The 24,831-nt window shown below is 39.3% G+C and overlaps 1 long non-coding RNA gene across 1 annotated transcript; it reads right to left on the bottom strand.

Moving 5' to 3' along the window:
* Positions 1 to 1,210: 1,210 nt before the first annotated feature.
* LOC115277089 lies at positions 1,211 to 21,139 on the bottom strand. Its single transcript, XR_003902214.1, has 2 exons — positions 21,091 to 21,139; positions 1,211 to 1,516 (listed from the first exon to the last, which is right to left on the bottom strand). It is a non-coding gene; the product is annotated as an uncharacterized LOC115277089 (long non-coding RNA).
* Positions 21,140 to 24,831: the final 3,692 nt, after the last annotated feature.

Here is a 24,831-nt window from a genome sequence, read left to right as displayed (position 1 = left end):
GAGCCATCGGAAGAGGCAAGAGTAAACTCGTGGAGGCAAGAGAATTCGTGAGTCTGTAGGGTCTCTTTCAGGGACGAGTGGGAAAGCAAGTTGTTGACTGTTTCTGAAATGGCTTAGAATACTTGGCTGGAAGTGGTAAGCTACATATGACCAACACAATTAGGCCTTGGCTTTCCATCCCGCAATGAGTCAGTGTCAGGTGAGGCTCTGACGTACTAAGAGTGCTGTGTTAGCAAACACGTGCACCCCTGAAGCACAGTCTCCATCTCATCTTTGGGTCCGCTATGACTGGGGACTGTGAGGGAGGAGCCTGAACTGTGGTGCTCCCTGAAGTCCTCAAGCAGAGTTCTGTTCAGCAGGTTTTTCCCCCCAGAAGGTGTGAGGAGCAGTGAGGGTCCATACCTGTCCAGGCTCCCATCCTGCATCACAAAACGTTCCCTCTCATTTTTTTTTAAATGGTGCTTTAAGAGACAAATGGAGTCCAAAGGTCATGCAGATTTGTTTTTCTCTCATTTTTGGAAATGACGTCTATTTAGGGTAGGAAGTATGGTTTCTCAAGTCCTTTGATGGCTTGGTTTCGATTCAGGATTGAAATCACTTGCAGAATTTCAAGACAATTCAAAGACAAAGTATATAGTCTATTGCTTAGAAGATAAGTGAGGAGCTGAGGAGAAATTCTTTATCTATTTCATGGTCCCATTTTAAACCTTTTGTTAAGGTGCTAGCAGTCATAGGTGTGTAGCACTTGGAGGTCATCGAGGGCCAGTGATTTCAAATCAGGGACTAGTTGGGTGGGAGTAGGGACACCATGGTGTCAGTCAGGGCACACTAATTGTGTCAATTTAGACACAGTAAATCCTACAATCCTGAAACAATTTAGGATTCCATAAATCCTTTAATTCGTGTCTTGCCCATTCTTTTAACAAATACATTTTCACCGCCTATTATGGGTACAAATTGTTGCCAAGAGACAGAGAAGTATATCGTCTCCCATGCCTTTTTATCACATGGCAACACTGGAAAGTTTCAAATTCTTTCTTTCTCTGAGATTGAAAGGTTTTCTCCTGTGTCTCTTCTATCCTGCTCCTTAAAATGAGAGTTTTTGTGCCCTTTGAGTATGTAATAAGCAGAGGAAAGTATATTTCTGACTCTCAACTATTGCAGAACAGATTTGAACAAACTCAGTTAAAGTGCCATAACAAAACACGTATTAAATAGAACAAAGTCTATTTATGAAACATGCCTCATACTTGTTTCCATGTAGTGTGTATAACAAGGCAGAAGATGTCCCCATTTTATAGATGGCGACTCAGAGATCAAGTCCCTTGACTATAGTTTTTCAAACGGCAAAGCCTAGACTGGTAGGGGAGTCTGGTGTTTTCCCCATTGCCTACACTTCCTCCACAAATGTCAAGGGCAACTGGATACTGGCATTCTTTTCAAACTCCAATCAAATGACTCTTCAACAATTGTGGCTGTTGTTTGAAATATTAAGTTGTTTGCTGGCATCCTTTCCCTATAAGAAAGGGAAATATGACACATAAACATGGTTAAAGAAGGCACGTACCTTAATCTTAAAAGACATCCGTACATATTATAAACTGCACCAAATATATTTTTGAGTTGTTTATTTATGTATCTTTTTAGGTTTGGGTTGCTTTTATGAATATAGTTTTTTCAAGCCTGCCATTGTTGACATGTATTTTACTCTAACTTCTGTTTTTGGAAGAACTAGAACTTTTCCATATTGTAGTAGAGTAGTTATTGATTACTCAGTACAAGCCAAGCACTGTTTCATGCTGTCCATGAACCTTGTGAGAAAATTACTCTTATTATTTTAATATTAACAAAATAAATTTAATAGTATTTAATAACAGTACCCTTGTTTGTTTTAATATTTTAATTATGTTAATATTTACTATTATTTTGCTATTTAAATATTATTTTAATATTTAATAGATCACAAGATTGAAGCCCAGAAAAATTAAGTGACGTGCCCAAGGTTGCACAGCTAGCAAGAATGGAAACTGGAGCCTGAATTTGGCCTGACCGGCTCTGGAGCCTGTTCCCCCCCAGCCTTTACGGTGCTGTTTGGCGCTGCAAGTGATGAGTGTGTGACTGTTCTTAGGTCGCGTCATAGCTCCGGTCTTCAGATTTCTTATTTGCAAAAAGAGATAGCACTAGATAATTTGTTTACTTAGTAGTCCTTCCTTAGGGACATCCGCTATTTAAACCTTATATTCCGGACCTAGAATCCTAACCCTAAACATGGCCGGTATTACTATTCTCTTCACTTTACATGTGGGGAAACTCGGACTTAGGCCAAGTACCTGCTGCAGGTGGCCTCACTGGTGAAAGGACTGTGATTCAAATTCCCGATTTTAATCAATATACCTAACTCTCTTTCCTTTTGAAGGGCTTGTGCTCCTTAAAAATTCCATACCTTGAATCCTGGCTTTTTATTTCAAAGACCTAATAATAATATGTTTGTTTCACAAAGCCATGAATTTATAGCTCTTCCAAGAAATGACCTTAGTCTACAAATGGCTGCCAATGTTTGAGAACCATTGACATAGATAATAGCAGTCTTAACAATGAAACATTGTGCTATTAATATTATATTATTATTTTTTTGAGGAGTCACATGTGTAGCAAACAGGATGTAACCGGACATGTTAGGCAAGCTCTTGCTAACTCAGAAGACTAAAGGGGATTAAATTCTCATTATTACTCACAGTTAGTCCCCAAATATCTGTGTATGCTCAGTTTCTACAGTTTGGCAGGAAGTTTTAGAGAACCAAACAGCATGCCCTTCCGCCCCTGGCATATTCATAAGCTATTTTGGGGTGAGTCATCGGAATTCTGTGGTTTGTATATCCTGAAGGGAGAGAAGAGACCCTGTACGGTTAGCATTTATTTGAAACAGTTAGTTGGGGGGGGAAATTCTCTGATAGAAGTTCAACAGTAGGTAAGCAATGCCTGCAGAGTGATCTCTCCATTGTTGTAAAGATTCAGCTCATATTTACGTCTCTGGGAATAATATTACACAAATTTAAATATTCAGACTGTGCCTATTCTCAGCTAGTGCACACGGAAGCCCAGGTCTGGTGTTTAGTTGGGGGCAATCAACAGAGAACTCACAACGTGAATTGTAAATTCAGGCTAAATGACTCTCTGACCTTAGAATCTCTGCGTCCTAATGTCAAAGTAATGCTTAAAGTTGGATGGTGTTGTAGGTAATATAAAACAGAAAGACCAAACCAAACCTTTAAGGTCTGTCTAGTATGATCAATATTATAATTGTGGATCATGATTGTTTTTTAAACCATATTTATTTTGTGAATTAACTAATTTAACCATAGTATCTAACTGTCAGTAGATTCTATAAATATTTTCTGTATCCACCATGCAAAATATTATTTAAAAACTATGGATTATGCTTAATCACTTACAGCAGTAAAAAATAAGTGGGGAAGAATTAATTTTTCTCCATGTAGCTACAAAGGAGCCTGAGGGGGAATTCCAGTCTTTAAAAAATATTTTTCTTGTCTCATCAGGAAAACAAACTGATTATTATTGGAAGAAGAAAGAAAATACAAGTTAGTTGGGTCCTTATGATGTGTCAGATGCTCCAGTAGGGCCCCATAAAGTCTCACAGGGGCGGGCGCCTGGCTGGCTCAGTTGAAACAAGAGCACGAGACTCTTAATCTTGGGCACGGAGTCTGCTTTAAAAACAGTCTCATAAAGACTGTGTAGACTTGAGAAGACTATTACATCCAGAATTGAAGTGGGCCTATGGTCTACAGCACCAATGGTCCATATGACAGGGTGATCAAGGAAAGGAAGTGGTGACCTTTGACACTTGTGTTCAGTTATCCATGTGATTATGACCACCTGATTGGTGACTGTAGACAGACATAGCCATGGTGGACAACTTGAAATAGTCCTCATATTGGGAGAGTTAAAATATTGCCCGGTTTTCTGAAGAATAGAGAGACTACTATTTGGTCCCTAAAATGGTTTTAGATGGAATATAAATACGGGATTACGTAGCATTGAAATACATAATGAGTAAAAGTTCTCTTTAGTTTTCTCTCAGTTTTCTGATTATGTCAAATAGGAAGTTTAAGTTCCACATTAGTTAAGATTTGAACTCTCCTCAGAGCAGGCAACCACCTCGCTTTCCCTAGACTCGAATAATTACTTATTCATAGCACTTCTTTGCACGGTTACATCTTATTTATGGTAAGTGAAATGGATTTTCTATTTACATAGAGTAGACATTTAAAAAAATGTATCCATATAAAAAATGAGTGATTTGAAAAAACATTAACTAAATAATAATACAGGTGGTTAGCTGAATGGACAATGGGGGTGGACCGGAAGAGATTACGCAGCATAAAAAACTTTATAACTTTGGTGTTTCGGGGGCAGATGGTTTTACAGATGAAAACAGAAAACTTACTTTGCTTAGGTCCTAACTGCTTGTCCTTCTCAGAGAATAATTCACAAGCCAGTGATGGTCAGTGAACTTTTGTCCACTTGGAAGGAAAGAAGTACCGAAAGTGCAAGCAATCATTTAGAAACTTTTATAGCTTATCGCCAGTGCATTGGCATTCAATCACACAAAATACTTTTCTAGTAACTGATTTTTATTATACAATATTTTACTTAAGCACTAGTCTGGAATGGATTAGAAAAGCAACATGATAGTTTGGGAAGCACTGATGTAGAGTATATGTTTAGAACAAAAACATAACTAAGGAAAGTGGCGGCCTAAACAGATATGATAAAGGAATATGTGCTGGTTTAAAGTACACGATCTTCATGGAATCGAGAAGAATAAGAGTGAAGAGGCTAAGACAATAAATACATTTGTAAGGAGCGGGACTGTCTCAACCTTTTCCTATCCCCAGGATCCAGCACAGTGTCTGACATGTAGTGAGCGCTCTGTGCATGTTTGTTAGATGAATGAATGAATGAATGAATGAGTAAATGAGGTCTTTGGCAGGTGGATCTAATGCCATCACCTGAGAGTATGCACTGTTACAGTGTCTTAGTGGTTCATTATGCTTTTCCAGGCATCTCAAAACACTGTTCACTTCCTTTTGTTCTGATTATATAAAAAGCAAGTCAACTTCTAAGTATTAATTAGATTATCAGTGGACCCTCACTCTAAGAAGCCTCAATGTAAAATAATTTTTAATTCCAGAACATATACCACAACAAGAAGGGTAAGTTGGGTTATGTTTCAGTACTAAACACCCGCAGTGCCTCCGGGGCTTGGCCTGACAATGATTTCTTTCTCACACACATGCCCAACAAAAGGTTGACATAGGGCCTTCCTTGCTCCTTGCACTCCTCTCTGTGTGTCCATAATAACCATAGCAGGTGATGTGGCAAATAACATCCTGCTACTTTGAGCTTCAGCCTGGAAATGACACATTTTACTTCTATTTATATATTTTTTAGCCCAACTAAAGAGCATGTCTACTATCAATGGTGGTGGGAGGGAATATAATCCTACCATGTATCAGGAAAGTAAAAAGCAGGAAATATTTTGTGGAGAGTGTTGCCATGTGCACTCACCTATTGTGAATTATATTAACAAGGCTGATTCCCTCTGTGGTTGACCTTTCGTGACTGTACTGTCGGCAGTGCATCTCTGCCCTTTCAGATCTCTGGACTGAATCCTGAATGTGGTGACGTAGGGCTATTTGGAAGCCTTTGCTTCATACATCAGCTCACTTACTTTAGCTACTCTGTTCTGCTTTTTCTATAATATCAAAAATGATCTTTACCAGAGAATACCAACTCCTTTGGTTCAAATTCTTTCTCCACTGACCAAACTTTTCTGCTGAATACATCTTTCCATAAGAAGGCAGGCGATTGGCCTTAGACTTGGGTCAGGGAGATTTCTTCCAGTGAAATTTTTAAATGACTGTAAATATAAACATAAATATTCTTCTGAGGGGTTGTTAGGCTGAGTCAGCTTCTGAGAGGCTGATCAATCCCAAGAAAATCAAGCATATCAAGTTTCTAGATCTACAAATCAGAATGATGGTAGGTCCTAAGTCCCTAATGATCTGCAGATCTTCCTTCCTTCCTTCCTTCTATCCCTCCATCTATCTACCTATCTATCTACTCTATCTGTGATCTTCCAAGGCAGGACATACCTACATATCTAGATTGGGCTAGAAAGGATACTTCTCAGATGAATGAAAACTTTTATATCTGAAGGAATATAAAACGTCTTCTTCCCTTAAAATATATTTACATAATTTGCTTGCAGATTTGTCAGGAAAGAAAGGATTTGCTTTTAAAAAGTGGTCCTTTTTCAGCTATTGCTAGCATTATTTGGACTTCTAAATTAGGGGAGTCCAAATCAAGAATGGTGAAATTTGACTGCATATTTGAAAAGCCCATGATTTTCAAAATTGTAAATCAAAATATCAACATCTGCCTCTGTCTACAGACAGATGACAGAGGGAGGTAGAGGTCTGAGACTTCTAAATGTGAGAGCAGAAGAAACAGTCAAATATTACTGAGCTCCTTTCTCCAAAGCCATTTTGGTCAGGCTTTCCCCTCGGCTGCCTATATTGAATGCATTAACAGAATCATTTCCAGATCTTTATAACATCGTGCTGGTGAATACAGGCTAATTACCACTTGAATGGAAAGGAAGGAGGGATCTTTTATTACTCCTCAGTCATCTGTTGCACATCTAGACATGCAGCTAATAATTTATTAGGCTTTAATTTTGGAGGCTGGCTTTAGATGATAAGCCTCATAAAAAGCTACCAAGAAGATGCTTTTGATAAGGTGGTAAATCATTAAATGGAGAAATGACCAGTTGATTTATGACTTACTGGAATACTTTAGACTGTGAAAGATAAACCTCCACTTCTGTTTTGCACATGATATCCTTGCTATCCCTTAAAAAAATTAAGCTTGGATCACACAATGCCAAAAATAAGCACATTTCCGGCCAATTTCAGACATCTTCGGCTAGAATAAATGCTCATTACTCAGTCCTATTTCCTCTCCTGACCACATAGGTAGTTGGCTCAGGAATATTTATGCCAGTGTTTCCTCGGGAGCTGATAAAAATGGTAGAATTTATGAAGGTAAGTACACAGGGACAATATAATTTTTTGATAAAATACAATTTATGGTAGTATTTAGCTGAGAATTTCTTAGGATTATACATAATTTTGTTATAAATTAATTACGTGTATATGACAAGAGATTCATGCAAATGACTATTATTTTCTACACTCTCAGGCCAAGATCTCCAGGGGTCAGTTGAGTAAAGGTGTGTGGAGGAGGTGGTCATGATGTGTGAAAGCAGGAATCATGTGGAAGACACGTTATAAGGCATGGCGCTGTTATGCCATAGTGGAGTCAGGGGACGGGTTCTTTCCCTTAAATCCTGGGAGAGAGAGTTATTCTCTCTGGTCCTCATTCATTTTAATGTTGAGTGGAGATTTAACTGAATATAACATTTCCATGCCATTTAACTTGCTATGATATATGATTCACTTTCTGAGACAATAGCATTTTTATGTGTGTAGTTGTATCCAGGTGAAAACAGAATGTTCCTATTTTTTCCTTTATTTTATAACTATACATATATATTTTTAAAACAGATTTCATGAAAATAGTTGCTTCAAGCTGTTAGGGTCATTATAAAAATTGCATGCATTGTACAATGGAATATTATTCAGCCTTTACAAAGAAGGATATCCTGCCATTTGTGACAAATGGGTAAATCTGGAGGACATTATGCTAAGTGAAATAGAACACATGCAGAAACTTAAATACTGTATGATCTCACTTATATGCAGAATCTAAAATAGTTGAATTCATAGAAACACTGAGTAGAATGGTGATTGCCAGGTAATTGGGAGCAGAGGGGATAGAGGAAATGGAGACAATTTGGTTAAATGGTACAAAGTTTCAGTTATACAAGATGAATAAGTTCTGGAGATCTAATGTACAGCTTAGAAACTATAGTTAACAATACTTCATTGTGTACTTTTACGCCTATAATTTGTTAGGAGGGTAGATGATAAGTGTTCTCATCACAAATAAAAAAGGTAACTATGGGAGGTGGTGAATATGTTAATTACTTGATTGTGGTGGTCATTTCACAATGTATATGTATGCATATTAAAACATAAAGTTATGCACCCTACATCTAGACAATTTTGACTTGTCAATTATGTCTCACTAAAACTGAAGAGGGAAAAATAGCCTAACTATTCTTCCTGCAAGCTGACTTTTAAAGAACTCAGCTAGGAACATCTTGCAATATAACAACATCTAGAGGACTTTTTAAAAATAAACATAGTTTTTAACTTAAATTTTATTTAGCAATCATACAGTGCAATATTTGTTTCATATACACAACATCCCATGCTCATCACAAGTGTCCTCCTTAATACCCATCACCCATCTAGCCCATCTCTTGCCCACCTCCCTCTGTAAACCCTTAGTTTGTTTCTATTGTTACAAGTCTCTTGTGGTTTATTTCTCTCTCTCTTCTTCTCCCATCCCATTTCCATATGTTTATCTGTTTTGTTTCTTAAATTCCACATATGAGTGAAATCATGTGGTATTTGTCTTTCTCTGACTTATCTTGTTTTGCATAATACCTTCTAGCTACATCCTGCAAATGGTGAGATATTATTCTTTTTGATGGCTGAGTAATATTCCATCACACACACACGTATACACACACATACACACATTCACGCACACAGACACACAAACACGCATATACATTTTTTTAATGCATTCATCAGTTGATAGACATTTGGGCTCTCTTCATAGTTTGGCTATTATTGATAATGCTGCTATGAACACAAGGGTGCACATACCCTGTATTTTTGTATCTTTTGGGTAAATATCTAATAGTGAAATTGCTGGATCATAGGGTAATTCTATTTTTAGTTTTTTGAGGAACTTCCATACTGTTCTCTAGAGTGGCTGCACCAATGTGCATTCCCACCAACAGTGGAAGATGATTCCTTTCTCCGCATTGTTGCCAATCCCTGTGGTTTCTCGTGTTGTTAATTTTAGCTATTCTGACAGATGCAAGAGAACAAATTTTTAAAATTAGAAAAATGCAGGCAGCAACAAGAATGTAAAAAAACCAGTTACATGAAAATTTTTAACCTTTTATGACTCAAATGCATTCAGATATTTATTTGGCAATTACTGGTGAGGTCCCTGCTAAATTCTAAAAGGTAGAGTTATTAAAGAAACACACATGGCTCTCGTCCTTATCAAAGTTTTAGTCTAGTGTTAACTTTATTCTAATTTTCATTATGATTTTTCTTGATCTTTTAATTGTTTAATAAATTATGTTTATGACTTTCCCCAAATTTATTTTCTTGTATAATTGTTTTTACTGATTCCAAATATAATTGCATCGAATAAATAGAACATGGTTGGAATGATAGTGACTGAAATTTATTGAGAATATTTTTCTGGTCTGATTTGTGGTCAGCCTTCATCAATGTTACATGTATACTTGAATAGAATATGTATTCTCTGATCATAATGTGTGCAGGGTTTAATTTGTCCCCATTACATAAATTATTAATTGTTTGTTCAAATATTCTTTATTTTTCATGATTATATTAGTTTGTTTCACCTATTCGTCATGTAGAAGGTGTGTTAAAATTCCCCCATTGATAGTGCACTTGTCAGCTTCCCCTTGCAACTTTGTTAATTTTTTGGCTTTATATGTTATGAGGCCATATTAATAGTTATATACAGGTTTAGAATTTTTATATCATCCTGGCTAGTTGAACTGGTCAAACTCTAGGTGACTAAAGCATTGGCTGACAGCAAGACTGCAACCTCCTGTGAGACCCTGAACATCTGTGAGACCCCAAACTACTCAAGTGAGCAGCAAAGGGCACCAAAACTGAAACTCCCCTCTGAAATCATGAGAAACAACTATTTTATTGTTTTTACTTTTTATTCTTTAAAGTTTATTTTATTTATTTTGAGAAAGACAGAGATAGCATGAATTGAGAAGCAGAGAGGGAGAGAGAGAGAGAGAATCCCAACCAGGTTCTGTACTGCCAACACAGAGCCCAATGTGAGGCTCAAATTCACAAAACTCTGAGAACATGACCTGAGCCAAAACCAAGAGTCATATAGTTAACCAACTGAGCCACCCAGGCACCCCTGTTTGTTGTTTTTAAACAGTTGAAATTTAGGATAATTTGTCACATGATTACTGATAACTAATATAACCCAATTTTCTCTATTTTCTCTTTCTGGAGCTCTAACTGGACAACTATTGGCTTTTTTTCATTCTAACCTCCACATATCTTTTTAAAAAAATTTTAATGTTTAATTTATTTTTGAGAGAGAGGGAGAGAGAGAAAGAGAGAGAGAGAGAGAGAGTGTGAGCAGGGGAGGGTCAGAGAGAGGGAGACACAGAATTCGAAGACAGGCCCCAGGCTCTGAGCTAGTTGTCAGCACAGAGCCCGACGCGGGGCTCGAACCCACGAACTGTGAGATCATGACCTGAGCCTAAGTTGGACACTAACCGACTGAGCCACCCAGTTGCCTTCCACATCTCTTAAAATATCTTTTCCAACTCTTCATCTCTCTGTGAAGTATTAAGTATAATTTACTGAAATCTAGCTTGTAGTTTACCACTTCTTTCTTTGGTGCATTCTTATCTGCTATTTAAGTAATCTAGTGAGTTTTTAATTTTGACAATTAGATTTTCACTCTTGGAAGTTCTGTTTATTTTTTCTCACATATTTTTGCTTCTTTTTGAAAACATCTATTTCTCATATTTGGCCAATCCTAATTGTTTCAGAATACTGAGGAGACTTGGATGAAGACGCCTAAAGTTCCAGAAAAGATTCGTGTTTCATTTTGACAAGATTCTGGAGTGTTATCAACCTAGAGTCACATTTAATTCAATATATTTGCTTTCATGTTCCAGGGCTTCCCAGAGGTAGAAATTAAACCTCAGACCTCTGGCGTTTCTGAGGGAAACGTAGAATTTCAGAATTTATCAGGAAGATATTTTCTTCACTGAGCAAAGGACTGGTGCAGGCAGATTATAAGTGACTGCTCACTGTCTAGTCAGGGTTAAGTGAATGCCAATGAAGGACAATGAGGGTTGTTTCCACAGTCTCTGTATCTTCAAGAAGACTGGGTTGATCCTGTTCTTCAGGACAGTTCCTGGACAGTTCCAGGACAAATCTTGGTTTCTGCAGGTGCTAGAGAAGAAATGCCCACTGGGTTCTTCTTATTTTATAAGGCAGGAAGGGACTAGCTCTGCCTCTTATCAAGAACGGCCAGGCACTCTGTGGCTGAGCTGCTGGGGCACATGAAATCCACCTTTCTTAAAACCAATGCAGATAGTGGCTAATCACACTTTTGTATTTCATTTCAAATATATCATTGGAACAGAAGTTCAAAAATTACTATTATTGGTATCAGTTTTGTTTTCAAGACCTACAGACTTCAAGAACTTTATAGTCTGTTGGCTGGAAAAAAAAGGGCTTTTGTTTAATGATCCTTAAGCTTTAAGAGGCAGACACACAGATACTCACCAAGATCTCAGTGTAGGAAACTATTCGTGGTGAAGGATAGTTTTTTTAAGCAATTCTTTTTCTCATTCCTCCATTTTAACTTTATGACTTCATTTTCTTCTCTCTTGGTTTGTAACTTAAAGGGGACAAAGTTTATCAAGCATCGACTTAATTTATTGTTTCTCTTTTTTTCCCTCCCGAATGTAGATATTGAGAGTAATAAATCTTTTCTAAGTACTGCACTGGCAGCATCCCTGTCGACTCTCATAATTTTGTTCTGTTGCATCTTAAATGTCTTCTCAACCAAAAGTTTATTTAACAAGAATTTGCTCTGCTAAATGCAATAAGAAAAATAGCTGAAAAAGAGGTACAACTGGAGGAAGGAAATGGCATATGATAAAATGATCAGTTGTTGATATTATGATATTATACCCAAGATAATCAAATGAAAATTTCTTAGAATTAGTCAACATTTAAAGTGAATAGATGTAAAATAAATATTACCAAAGTGATTCCTTTCTTCCTTTATACTAAGAATTAGAAAAGAGTTGGCAGACCCTATACGTGATAACGACTATAAAAATAAATCATCCCAAAATTAGTTTACTAATAAATATGCACAAACTATATGAAAACTACAAAATTTACCATGAGTTATAAAAAGACAATGGGCGCTTGGGTAGCTCAGTCAGTTAAGCTTTCAACTTCAGCTTGTGAGCTTGAGCCCTACATGGGGCTCTGTGCTGACAGCTCAGAGCCTGGAGCCGCTTCAGATTCTGTGTCTCCAGCTCTCTGCCCCTTTCCCGCTCGTACTGACTCTCTCTCTTTCTCAAAAATAAATAAGCATTAAAAATAAAAAAAATAATAAAAAGACAAGAAAATAAGTAGACATATTATGCTCATGGGTGAGAAGACTCAATGTTGTAAAGATCTTTTCATGTTAGTTTATATTCTTAGCGTAATGTCAATCAGAATCTCAATGGAACGGTTTGGAAAACATGCCCAAATGATTCTGAAGCTCATATGGGGAAATAAATGGCAATAATTTTTCCTACCTCTCCTCCTGGTGGGGGTGGAGGTCTGGGCTGGGTGAGAAGTGCAGAGGGAGGAAGTGAAGTGACATTCTAGGTGCAGAGGACCAGCTGGGTCGTCTTGTGGCTCACTTTCAAAATGGACAAGGACAACTCTTGGACATGACTTTGGGCATTTCCCACTGAGAAATGAATGCATTTCAGTCGTGAAAACAAAAGGTTTCTACACGCTCTCTATTTTTTGTCCTTATTTTTGTCCAGAGGCCATTGGACAACATTGAGTAGGACTGAAATAAAAGACCTCAGAAAACATCTTGTGGGTAGGCTGTACTACAGACAAGCTAGTTGCTAATGACAGTTGGCCATGGCAGTCCATTTTCCTTCATCCTATTGGCATTTGTTCCCCTTCGTCCGCACAAGAGCATTCAGATTTGTAAAAGTTACAGGCCCTCTACCCTTCAAACCTGGTTGCCATGGTAGGGGCATGAAATGCCAAAGGTGGAAAGTTGTCCTGGCAAATGAATGGGAGTCCAGGTTCTGAATCGGATGGTCTTGGGTTCAAAGTTTGGACCTTTGCCTGCTAGCTCTGCACCCATAGATATTTTGAGTGAGTTACGGAGTAAACTGGGAGAGAATATGGATAATCTTTTAAACGACAGAAAGACAAAAACAGGGGATGGTCAGAACATATGCTTCCCTCCTTTGTATAATGAGAAATATTAGGTGTTTTCATTTCTGAAGATCTGAAAATTAATAAATGGTCTAACTTCCCACATTAAATTCAAATTCAGTATTTCCTAATACCCAGGTCCCTCAGGCTCTCAGGCATGCTCAGGGCCTTGGGAAAATTATGTCAGAGGAAATTGCTGTTCACTTCAAGGAGAGTTTCAGGTCTCTCTGAGAAACAGCTTTTCTCTCTGTTAAGGATACAATCGTGATATATGGTGGTGATCCTATCACAATGTATAAATGTATCAAATTAACACACTGTACACCTTAAACTAACATATGTCAATTATACCTCAATTAAAAATTATATAAATGTTTTAGGGCTATTCAGAGTATCAGATTAATTAATGTTTGTAGAGACCCTAACCCAGAACCAGGAGTATTTGAAGCACTTGATAAATACTCGCTGTTATCTTATTATTTTTTTTTAAATTAATGTTTCTTATTTATTTTTGAAAGACAGAGAGAGACAGCGCGAGCAGAGGATGGTCATAGAGAAAGGGAGGTACAGAATCTGAAGCAGGATCTAGGCTCTGAGCGAGCTGTCAGCACAGAGCCTGACGTGGGGCTCGAACCTACAAACCATGAGATCACAACCTGAGCTGAAGCTGGATGCTTAACCGACTGAGCCACCCAGGCACCCCTTGTTGTTATCATAGAAACAAGAGTTGAACTAGTAGTTACTGGTTTGCATTTGGATTTATTTCTACATCTAAGGTTTCTAAATCCAGGATTCCCCTATACACTTCCTGAAAAGTAGTTATGGAAGCAGACAGGGGGCCCTTCCACCACGATCTCAGCCCTTTCGGGCCCCAGATAAGGTCCTTTCAGTTTCCCTCCTCGGGCAGAAGCAAGCCCAGTCGATAGCCATTTATCACGTCATTTGGAAATTGTTTTGGACTCTCAGACACAACTATGTCTGAAATCAAGATCAAGGCCTATGAATCTTTGGTGAACAAGATGGAAGGGAGTGCTGAAAATTCCCCAACCTGCCTTAAAAGGCTATCCTGGAGAGAGATTGTTTTCTGGGTTAGGCTGATCTTTCCAGGTGTTTTGCAGAGCCAGTCGGTGGGTGTGAGTCATCTGACTGTGGTTAGATTAGAAATTCCTATGACATGATATAGGAGTCCAGGAGTAGAGGCAGGAAAAATGAAGGGAAGTGGTCCCCTGGGCTTTTATCACTACCCCCGTCCCTTGGTGGCCTATTTTCCTGCCTAAGTTTTAGGTAGGTGCAGATAGAGACACCTGTTTTCTAAACCTTTTCTTTCTCCTTTCGTCTTCTGTTTTTTGTCCCCCAGCTTCCCCTCACCTTCCTGATCTTCTAAAGCCAGGGCAAGGAATTATTTCAGTTGAATGTGTAAAAGATCATAATCAGAAGACTCATCTTGTGTGTGCATAAAAATGGTTAAAAGAGGGGGGAAATGGAAGAGGAAAGACAGAAGAGGGGAAACGGGAAAACAGAACTGGAAAGGAGAAGGGAGCCCCGGGAAGGTGGGGAAGAAGGGGGACGATGTTGAGCGTGGAGAGCCCAAGGTGAGAAGTCTGTGCTTGTAACTTGGCCAACTTGGAACATACTTTGCCAAATCGTGCTGTTCTGTTTGCCCACGCCATAACTAAAGAAAACAAAGGCACTTGCACCTGCTGTTTCAGGAAAAGGCAATGGCTGCAATTTACCTCATTTAAATTTTAAGATGTTTAAATGTTAGAAACCTGCCAGTAGGAAATTGCCAGTGCTCAGGGGCATCCACGGGTTCTGTTCCCTGCACTGTTCTCTGTTCCCTGCAGGGAGCCAGGCAGGTTGGGTGAGAACAGGGTTTGCCCATTCTAGGCCTCCGTGGCCTGTCTTCCCTAGGCACAGTGACACAGACCCTAATTGAAAATGAAAAGAGCAGCTTGCTTTCTTGACAGAACTCCCTTTCATTTATCAAAGTCAGATGTTCCTATTGAACTACTAAGGGCTATGCTATCCCTAAGAGCCCAGGAGTCAAAGAACCTGGATACATAAGTCAGGTTAGTTTTTAAAAGTGAATACAACACTGTAGGGTAACTCCGCAGGAATTTAAAAAACAAACCGACAAAGGGCCCACGTACTTTGTCTCTCATTATTTTTACTTGGAGGACCCCTAGTGGCAGTTTACTGGCTGTGTTCTTCAAAGGCAAATTGAAAGAAACCAGGATGTAGTGCTGTTGGGGAGGGACCCAGTTTTCTCAAGGCTGGCACTGCGACAGCCAGAACTTGCCTTCAGTCTGAGGACAGATCTGCCACTGCCATGGGTGACTGATGGGAGTCTGCAGCCAAATTCCCTCTCCCAACTTCCACACTTGCCAACAGAAATTCCCCTTGGCCTAATTGTCTCACAAGTGGTCCTTAATGAGTTCATTGTTTATTTGACATCAATGATCTCTTTTTAAGGCTACAGAATGGCCACAGTCTGGTCAGTTCATCAACTAATCAACAGTTATTGATGGTCTGCAAAAGATAGGCAGACATTTTGAAGAGGTTACAAAGTCAAGATCAAAATCTGCATGAAAGAGACTCACTCACCTCCCTTCCTCTGATGGCAAAGTGTGCCTTCCCAGCTTTCTTAGAGCCAATGACCCAATCTTCCTGACTTGTCTTTCCCTCATTTGTAAAATGGAGGTGAGCGTGTGTACTTCCTAAGGTGGTTGTGAAGATTGTGTAAAAAGTAGAGGCAACTCATATAGTCCTTGGTATCTGGTTGATACCAAATAATTGTTGAGACTCTCCCCTCTCTTTACCTAGTCCTATCTATGGGCACCTGACTCCTAGAAGTTAAACCCATCTCCCTGTGAGGGTTCTCACTTACCATTCACACCAGGCTCGCCCAGATCTGTCTTATAATCCTGTTCTGTGCAAGCAAGGTAAATCAACATGGAGTTAGATCTGCAGAGCCAGTTTTCCCATTATGATACTAGCATCAAACCCGGATGTTTTAATAATAAATTCCCTGACAGTTGTGGTTCAGGACCCACTCTTTGCCAGGAAGGCTATTGATGCCATTTTTATTTTTTATTTTTCGACATATGGCTAAGGTTTAGACAAGATGGTTTCCATGACCCTCACTGTATTTACGATAAACTTCAAACATTTTAATATGACCTTCTGGGAGTCACTGCCCACTCTGGTCTCTACCCACTTCTCCAGCTTCATCTTACGCCCTGCTTATTGTGTTCCTACTCATTCATTTTTAAAACTCTTCTGTGAACCAACTGAGCTCTTTTTAAAATTTTCCTTGTGAAATTAGAGCGCGTGTGTTCTTGTTGGATCCCGGCTGACTCCTTCCTACTTACTCTTTAGGGTTCCACATAACCCGGCTTTCCAGAGAGTTCTTTCCTGACCCTCATCTCCATTTGCTCATTTCCCTTATTCTCTCTCCTTATACTACTTCCTAGCCCGACCATAATTTTTAGCTATGTATTTGTGTTTGTATTTGTTTATTGTCTATGTCCCCTAGAAATGTATGCTTAGTGGAAAAAAGAACATGCCAGTTTTGGTCGTTTATTTGCTTCCTGTACCTAGGAAGGTGTCTGGTTCATGCAGGGCGCTCATTATTGAATGACCAAAACCAGTTTTGTTCATAAAAAAAGGTCCTGGATCATTTTCACACAATGAACACGTACAACATTTCCCTTGACTAAGCTTTTCTTTTGTTCAGCAGCCTTCTGGGGAATCCCCTTTGCCTCACAGATTATTTCTGGCTGCTGAAAGTTTCAAATGAACAAAAATTGGCCCTTAAGAAGAATCTTTATCTTTCTATCATTCAGAAAATAATTTTTCCCTCTTTAAAACAGGCATTTCAATGGATGTTTCTTGTACATCATTTGTGCAGGCTTATATTAGCTCAAATTCCATCGGGACAAATTTGTATCACAACAGATAACTTTGTGTAATGAAAGGATCTTTCATTCCCTTGGTTTGTGGGTTGAGAACTAATCCTAAAATACAAGTCTGTTCTTTAGTCAGTAGATAACACACAAATCCATAGTCCTTGCTCTGCATGTGACTAAACCTTACCTACTAGTGAACTATTATGGGAGGTATTAAAGTATTTCTATGGTATATATTCACCTTAAGACTTTCTCACATTATTAAATATTAAAATATGAGTCATTTTGTCTTGCTTTGTCTTCCCAGAAAGTAGAGCTTGAAACAGAAACGCGTGTAAGTCAATTATTTGGGAAGTAATTCCAAGAGTGAGAGAGAAGGAGAGTGAGACCGGGAAGGTGAGAAATCTGGTATGAGTGTGTGTTGTTGAAGTTGCTACCATGATCATATGATCAGTGTGGTTCCCCTGAGGCCTCCTGAGAGCCTTAAAGTTCAGATTAGGCAACCTCCGGGTCCGGAAGACCTTTTCAATGGCTTTTATCAGAATCTGTCTTCCAAGTATCTGGTTATTTCATTCAACTCTAATTTCTGTGCTGTTTCTACTTTCTGGATTGCCTTTATCCTTTAAAAAATTTTTTTTAATGTTTTTTTATTTATTTTTGAGAGACAGAGAGATACAGTGCAAGCAGGGTAGGGTCAGAGAGATAGAGGGAGACATAGAATCCGAAGCAGACTCCAGGCTCTGAGCTAGCTGTCAGCACAGAGCCCTATGTGAGGCTTGAACCCACGAACCGCGAGATCATGACCTGAGCCAAAGTCGGAAGCTTAACCGACTGAGCCACCCAAATGCCCCAATCCTTTTTGTAAACTGGGTTAATTCCTGATTACTCCATCTTGTAAACTTTTATTTTGTTTTGTTTTGTTTTAGAGTGTGAGTTGGAGAGAGGGGCAGAGGGAGAGAGAGAGAAAATCCTAAACAGGCTCCACACTCAGTGCAGAACTTTATCCCATGACCCTGGGATCATGACCTGAGCTGAAATCAAGAGTCAGATGCTTAACTGACTGAGCCACCTGTGTGCCCCAATATTTTGTAAAGTTCTAATTTCCACTTGTCCTTTACAATTCAGCTTAGCAGTCCTCCAGGTGACCTCTCTCCCTTCTCACCCCATCTTCATTGCACTCCCAGATCTCCCTGTGCATGACTATTTTAACATTTACCACACAGTACTGCCAGTTTAGGTTATTTCCCTCCCCACCCCCCAACCACATTTCTCAAAGGAACAGAGCCTGTTTTTTATTAGCATTCATTGCCTCTACACAATACGCATTCAGTAAAACAATGTGCCTTATTTTTTCAACTAGACAGCAAACTCCTCAACGTTAGATAATATGTTTTACTCAGCTCTGTGCTTAGTCTAGCATAGTGTCTTTCATAGTACATGCTTTAAAAATATTTGTGTGATGCTGAGGGAAAACTCCTAAAATCTCCTTTCGTCTCTGTAAGAAAATGGGGTTATAGAAATACCTCTGACTCAAGCTGTTGGGCCCCTACAGATTGCATTTCTATTTCAGAAACTCCAGCTCTGAAAGCTTCAATGACTCAAGTTGCTAGATGTCTGAAGACTGCATTTCTTTTGTAAATTTTAAATCCACATAGTGGGGCGCCTGGGTGGCTCAGTCGGGTAAGCGTCCGGCTTCAGCTCAGGTCATGATCTCATGGTTTGTGGGTTCGGGCCCTGCGTCAGGCTCTGTGCTGACAGCTCAGAGCCTGGAGCCTGCTTCGGATTCTGTGTCTCCCTCTCTCTCTGACCCTCCCCTATTTCCACTGTCTCTCTCTGTCTCTCAAAAATAAATAAAGAACATAAAAAAATTAAAAAAAAATAAAAAAAATAATAAATCCACATAGTGACTCAGGATGTTTCAGTAGAAGTGAGAAATAAGAAACCATGTAGATAATGCACTAGGTGAGTCAAATTAAATTTAGAGTAAGAAACCTATTTAAAAATTTCATTTTAAAGTTTATTTTTTTGAGAGAGAGGAGAGAGCCCAGTGCAGGGCTCAAACCCACCAACCACGAGATCATGACCTGAACTGACCTTGGGGCCTTAACCTACTAAGCCCCCCAGGTGCCCCAAGAAACCAATTTTGAAATCCTGCTTAGTTATTGTTTGCTTGAGATTCTTTTCCTACAGTGTGCAGAGTGCCCACAAAACAAATGATGTGTGCTTGGTGGATCTAAGACAGGGACCTTGTATATTGCAAAATGGAGTGATTACATTACATTACACTGACTTTTGAATTGGTTATGTTACAATGACTTATAAAGTTTATTTCACATAGTCCTTTTTAATACTTATTTCCCTTTTCTTCTTTCTAGTTTTATAGCTCAGCTTTGGAGGGATCTGAAATGTATATATAATACAAATATATATTACTATTGGTGGGAAGGTAGCATGTCAACATTTGGGGGAGTCAAACACAAACATTTTTGGGTAAAAATTGTTATTCCCTGGAATTCTTAACTATTTTCTTTCTCTTTCCTTCCAAGTTTGAGTTTTTATTCTCACGTAAGTCTGACGTTTGGTCCTTATAGGAAAACCAGTTGTACATGTTTTAGAGATGTCTTGAATTCTTTTAACTGGGGTGATGACTTTATATTCTATAGTAAAATTGAAGCTTATAAAGCGATCCCTGGGAGAAGTAACACATGAGCTTCATTGCCCAGGGAGCTGTAAGTGACTGACTGGGTGCCTATTTGCTAGTGGCAGACAATTCTGATCTTGTGGGTATTAGTTGTCTGAGGATGGTGAAGACAAGCACTTAAACTCCGGCCAAAATAGGGACAGCCAATAAATAATAAATAAATAAAGGAGAGGTTCTCAAGAAAAAAAGTTAGATTTCTTTCTCCTTTGTTCAGGAGTAATTCAAATTAACAATCCTTTCAAAAGCCAAATGTTTCTGGAAGGATTAAGTGTTGGGAGGTGTGTGTGTGTGTGTGTGTGTGTGTGTGTGCATGTGTTCGAGCATGTTTTGATGCATCATGCTCGAGAGAATTATAACTCACCTTTACGTTAATGCCTATTGACTTAAACACAAATACATATGCATGAATGCATGTATGTATATATATTTTATTATCTAGCCAAATTCAGCCATTTGGTAAGAATAGCCGTTTTAGGCAAGGTCTGAGTGGGGAGGAGGAGACAGAATTTTGGAACATGGAACGACTAAGAGGAAGGTGTGCCTGCTTTAGGCTGAGGGCTGTGGGAAAGCAGAAGGATATGTATGTGCACCCTTACACTCAAGACGTGATGGAATCTCAGTTTCACCAGTTCCCAGCTGTGTGACCCGGGTACATCGCTTAGCCTTCCTAGGACTTAGAGTGCTCTCTCATTTGTAAGATGTGAATAATAGAAAAATCACATAAGACTGTCGTGCTAATTAGATGAGATTCATAGAAGACGCTTATTAGGGCATAAGCACTCAGTAAATACCAGTCTCCGTCCTCTTCCCTGTCTTTCTCCTCCTTGTTTCCTCTCTTACTTTTCTCCTTTTACTTCATTTCCTCCTTGATCCCCTTGTGGGTAGGAGACAAGAATGTACCAAGAAATACAAAACACATCGGAAAAAGAGGGCAGACAAGCATAACAGATAATTCTGGCGAGTCGTAGTCTTTCTCTTTTCTCTTACTCGTCTCTGTCCACCCTGTTCACCCCCTGTCCTGACACGGAGGACGCCGCAGGGACCACAGAGCTCTCCAGTCCGAGCCTCTTAGTCCTATGTAACCGAGAGCCCTGCGTTACCGTTAGGGCTGTAGAAAGGTTCTGGCAGCACTTCACGTGAAAACCATCACCTCCGAGGCACTGTTCCCGAGACTACCCCTTTGTGTCCCTGCACAGAGGAAACAAACCTGGTTGTGAGCCTCCCTGGGCTGGCTCTACTCCAGAACATGTGTGCGGAGGGAGGGAGGGAGGGGTCTCCGCTCCCGTTTGTTCACGACATAACCATTCATGCATGCTTTGTGGACAGTCTCCCTTTCCGGTCTGTGAGCACTTACACTCCAGCCAAAACGGTTACAGCCAGTAGCTGGTGAGCACTCACCACGTGCAGGTGCTGTTCCAAGTACATTCTCACCAACTCCCGATATGGGGGGTGCTATTCTTACCCCCAGTGTGACGAAGGTGAAACCAAGGCACAGAGAATTAAAAGTAACAGAGTCAAGATGCGACCAGATTATTCTGGCTTCAGAGCCTCCTTCTGAATCAGTGCCCCCCCCCCCCCCCCAGGGCCCGCGCTGTACTCAACTCCTCATGGCCTTCCCATCTGTGTTTATGAGCCGTTACAAGGCTGTGATTTCTGTGAGGCAGGCCTTTTCCCTTGATTCTTCACTTGGATGCTTCCTGCTATTCTTAAAAGTTAATTCCGGCAATAAATACTTATTACACTCTATTGTATTTAATCACTTATTTCTCACCTCCAGCAGACCGTGAGGTCTTGTTTCCTGTCCCTAGCCAGTTGCGCAGTGCATGCTACAAAGGAGGTGCTGAATCCGGTCTGAGGATCCAAAGAATGAATTGTGTATTGGGTTGAATTTTTTTTTCAGGATATGAAAAAAAATACATAGGGTTGTCATAAACCTTGAGGATCGCAATGAACTAAAACACGTCACAGCTTCTAGTCACGGTGAAGAGGCTGACAGTTCCCCAGGTGGTGGTTTGCTTTTTCTAAGGAAAAGAAGGAACCAGCAGTTTTAGACGAGGATTTCCAGGTCAGGTTTCAGGTGTGAGTTTTGCCTGGTTGGCACTAGGTGGAGCCAAGGAGCCTTGCAGGGAGGCTCCAACATGAGCTACTGCCAGCAGACCTCAGGTGGTGCTGGGAATAACTTTAAAGATTGTTATTTTTTAAGATTTATAAACAGGTACATTACTTGAACCACCTATTTAAGGAATATATTCTCCAATGCATTTTTGTTCTCCACTGGTTGTTTATTTTTTAAATGGAAAGATCTGATACTTTATTTCTTCAAGTTTACCAATAACTTAGTTTTCAATATTCAGGTGAAGGTTCTAGTTTTGTAATTTAGACTCAACATTTCTGATCTTTCTCTGCCTCAACCCTCAACCCTCCCCCCCTTTTTTAGTACAGTTGCAGACACCATGGGTTTCTTTGTGTTTTTTTTTTTTTTTAAAGGCCCTGGACTAGGGAGATTTCTTTCTTTTTTCTTTTTCTTTTCTTTTCCTTCCTTTCCCTCCCCCACTCTCTTCCCAGCTCCCACCTCCTTCTCTTTCTGTTAGCATTTTTGTAGGTCAAAACAGTGAGTACCAGAAATTTCAGTTGGTTCAACCTAATAGTTCTGACTCTGCCTCTGACTTGCCTTATGACTTTGGTGATTCACCTATTTAGGCCTTACTATTTTCATCTGTAAAATGGTGGGAATAGTTCTAATAATTCTGACTCTGCCTTTGACTTGCCTTACAACTTTGGTAAATTCACCTATGTAGGCCTTACTATTTTCATCTGTCATATCTCAAGTCATTTTGACTTGAGAGACCATTTTCATTTTGATGTTTCATAAATTTGACTCCTAAAATCTCCTGTTCTGTGTCATCAACTGGTTTTTTTATGCCTTAAAAACCATGTGTTCTGGACTTTTATTATCTGTTGTTTAATTGTGGACTTTTGTTAAGACATTTGTTGATTATGGACTACTGGAGACCTGAAGTGTGCCTGTTTATTGTCCCGAGTTGGTAGTGCCTTTCCTGGAATAAGTTCTTTACAGGATGCAAAGTCACTGTTAAGCCCATTTAGTCCAATTAAAGGAATACAATAATAGAAATTTATGATTCATTATAGTATCAATGTAGGATTCTCCCTCTGTAATTAGTTTAGTGAGGCAGCTCATGTGGCCTCTAATTACTTCTGTGATGAGCTCCTTGTAAAGAGGCATTTCACTCTGGAAATTTTAATCTTTCTAGTAAGATTATCACACAGGAAAGTTGAACCAAACCTCAAATTTTTATAGTTATCATTCATCCTGAGTGGGATGTTAAACCATGTCAGTTCTGAGAGCTTTCCCAAATTTCAGTGTTTAGGGCAGTTAGAGTTTTATACCATTTCTGTATGATACTAAATTGGTAAAAACCAGAAGATGATTCACCTCCAATGGTTAACCTTGTAAGTGTTTGTAAATGAGACTAATACCACCGCTAGACCAATCATTCCCCCAATTAAGGTTCTTGACCCATAAGTCCTGAGCAAACTCCTTAAGAAACGAATGTGATGGTTAAATACCTTAGGAAACCCTGCTTGTTATGTATGGAGTTTCATAATGAATAAGATATGAAATCTTCTGAGAAGTCCAGCAGTACTCATTCTTGTTGGGCTTTGAACAACCATCCCCAAATTTCTATGACTCTTTTCCCCCATAATATTGTACAAAGCTTGGGACCCCTGGAGTATATCTTATGCTTGTTTTCTCTAATTAAAATTTTCTCCAAGGCTGGTGTTTACATTAACTTTCTATTATAGCCAATATTTAACTTTAGGGCCAAGAAAGCATATGCAGAATTTAACTACCCTTTGACTTTATTTACTTAGTAGTAAATAAAAGTGAAATTATCACTGGAAATTATATTTTGGAATTGTAGTTTCTTCTATTTTGAGGGAGAGTTTTATGTTCAAAATTCCTACCACTAGTAAACCAGATAGAGTTGTTTTCTACTCTAAACATGATGGACAAAGGGCCATTATTTTGGGCCAAAACCATCAAATAACTTACCCATGCGTTCCATTTCCATGATGCAAAAACCTTTTTGCTTGTATCGAATTGAAATGGTTTTTATTGTAATCTAACCTTCCTGAATTTAAATCCTGATTTCATGCTCTGTGCCTTTTTTCAAGTTAACTAACCTTTCTGTGCCTCATTTCCCTCAACTGTAAAAGGGTATAATTTTAGTATCCATGTTTCGAAGTTGTTGTGAGGATCAGGTAAATGAGTAAATGAGTGCACAAAGCACAAAGCACAAAGGACTTGGAGGGCTGCCTAGAAGGCCTTCCATGGTAGGAGCTCTTATAGTGAGTGTTGGTGATGCTGTGCTGAGGTGGTGATGGAGAGATGATGCATCAACCTCTCCCCACATCTTTGTCATCTGGATGTAACACCTTCAAGAAGGAGGTGATTCTGGAAGTATGGATTTCTGGATCCTATCTTTTTTCTTTGATCAAAATTCTATTTTGCCTTTTCTTCTGTATTTTTTTAGTTTTATTTAATTAATTTGAGAGAGAGAGAGAGCAAGTATGAGGAGAGGGGGGCAGAAAGAGAGAAGGAGAGAGAGGATCCCAAACCCTGGTGCAGGGCTCGATCTCATGAACTGTGAGATCATGACCTGAGCCGAAATCATGACTTGAGCTTAACCGACTGAGTCACCCAGGTGCCCCTTCTCTTCTGTATTTTTTAGGATAAATTTCTTATTCATTTATTCATCCAATATAAATATGAACTGAGTGGCTGCTGTTTCCTAGGCACTTGTGCTAATTATTGTAGATACAGTGTTGATCTGTTTACCTGTGGTTCCTTCCTTGTGGACTTCAGGATTCTAGAAAGACAAGCAAGGAGCACCTGGGTGCTATGAGAAGAGAAGTGGGAGGCGGG

The sequence above is a fragment of the Suricata suricatta genome, chromosome 13 (assembly GCF_006229205.1).
Source record: "Suricata suricatta isolate VVHF042 chromosome 13, meerkat_22Aug2017_6uvM2_HiC, whole genome shotgun sequence".
NCBI lineage: Eukaryota > Metazoa > Chordata > Mammalia > Carnivora > Herpestidae > Suricata > Suricata suricatta.
The sequence above is the reverse complement of the archived record's forward strand: the minus strand, read 5'-3'. Positions and strand labels throughout refer to the sequence as shown.